Here is a 2,003-nt window from a genome sequence, read left to right as displayed (position 1 = left end):
GTCATCTTGGGCAGCTTTTGACAAGTTTTGGAGCTAGGGTTCTTGCACACACACTTGGGACTTGAAGATTTGAAGCTTTTGGTTGGGAATCTCTTACCCATTTATGTTCCTTTATTCATTTCCTTGCTTTGTATTGTATATCTAAGTATGTAATATTTTTTGCAACACTTGAATCTTGTTTATGGGAATATTTATATTTAAAGTGTGGATTAAATATCTTGTTGTGCTTATGTATTGAATGATTTTTATTTATTAATAAGTGAGTTATTGTTTCTTTAATTATTCTTGTTCTTTAATGTTTCCAAAAGGATTAGCTAACCCTAGGACTCTCTCATTTACCTCGAATTAATTTTGGAAAAGATAATTTGGGGTTGGTATTTGACCCTGACTCATAGTTGGATAAATTATATTGTATGCGACCGTGTACATTTACTTTTTAGTAGTGGATTTGGACGTCATCAAAATTGGCACCATTGTCGGGGTCTTGTTTCATGCCTATAGACTACCGGTTGGTTTTGTTTCATGCCTACCCCATGCAAGGCCAATGAGGAGTGGGTTTGTGAGTTCTATGCAAACCTTAAGCGTACAAACTGCAACGACCCACAACTCACCATCAGAGGCAAAATAGTGAGGTTTGGAACTGAAAAAATCAATGATATTTTAGGGCTTCCTGACCATTCACTTGAGCCGGTGCGAGAGAAAGATCGTTGCTCAAACGGAGATTGGCTAGTCTCTAAATTTTATCCAGCAGACAGGAGAGCAAAGTGGGCAAACAAGAGAAAGGGTTTGAAGTCTATCTACTTCACAACTGAGGCAAAAATGTGGCTCTACATCATCTGCAATGGAGTATCACCCTATGGAAATGTTTCATATGGCAGATCCTTGATGATTACATGCATACTAGATGACATTCATGTGAATGTCGGCCACTATATCCTTTAGGAGCAGAAAGAGTATTAGCTAGACAATAACCCAGGCTTGATGATCCCTTCACTGATTACAGAGTTATGCCGGCAGGAAGATGTTGAGGTGCGTAGCACCAATCGGTGGTTACCGGCCGACAAACCCTTTCATCCATTGAGAGTAATGGGAGAGGGTAGTGCAGTAAAGAGTAAGAAGAGGAAAGTCACCACTGTTGCCGGACCAGAGTCTTCCTCAAAGGTAGCCCTGCCTGAGGGACCATTTGGGATGTTGAACGCACATCTTATCTCCTTCCGTGACTTAGTGTCACAGCTCCCTAGTGGGCCCTCACACTCCCAGCCTACGCCCAAGTATTATACTAGGGAAGAAATGAAGACCTACCTGGAGAACCAGAAGAAGCAAGTAGAGTCGTAGGAGTAGTTGGGAGTTTCTGTTAGCAGGCTCGAGGCAGCCTATGGCAACATCGCCAAGGCACATGTAGATCTTCAGGCATATTTCCATAAGGAGAAAGAGAAAAATAAGAAGAAAAGAAAGTTCATGATAAAGATGTGGAGAGGAATCAAGGCCGTCTTTAAATGGGGGCAGTCGAACAGGAAGATACCAGTCGAGGACAAAGATGATCGTGAAGAGTATTCCTTCATGTCGAGTGCTGCTGATGCTGATACTGATGCTACCGATGATGATGAGGCCGAGAGCTCCACACGACAGTGATTAGCTTTTTCCCGCAGTCTGCTAGTCTGATGCAGATATCAGGGAGACCTTTAAACTACTCTTATTTTATCTTGATATTGTGTAGTGAGGACACTCCAATATTTTTAGTTGAGGTGACTTTAGGGAATGTACTTTATTTGTACAATGATGCTTAACTTGTGCCCTTGTCGGGCTTATGCTTTTGTATGGATATTGTGTACCCTTGTCGGGTTTGTTCTATTATTGTTTATCATGTGCCTTTATCGGGCATAGTTTGTGATTGATGATATAATTGTTGATTAGTCGCTTTTGTTATTCTATTTTATTTTATTTTTTATTTATTTTCTTTAGTAATTTTTAGTTTATGTTATTTTTGTTCCTTTAGTATTAGT

This window comes from Nicotiana tomentosiformis, chromosome 3 (genome assembly GCF_000390325.3).
Source record: "Nicotiana tomentosiformis chromosome 3, ASM39032v3, whole genome shotgun sequence".
NCBI classification, from domain to species: domain Eukaryota; kingdom Viridiplantae; phylum Streptophyta; class Magnoliopsida; order Solanales; family Solanaceae; genus Nicotiana; species Nicotiana tomentosiformis.
This window is presented reverse-complemented; position numbering follows the sequence as displayed.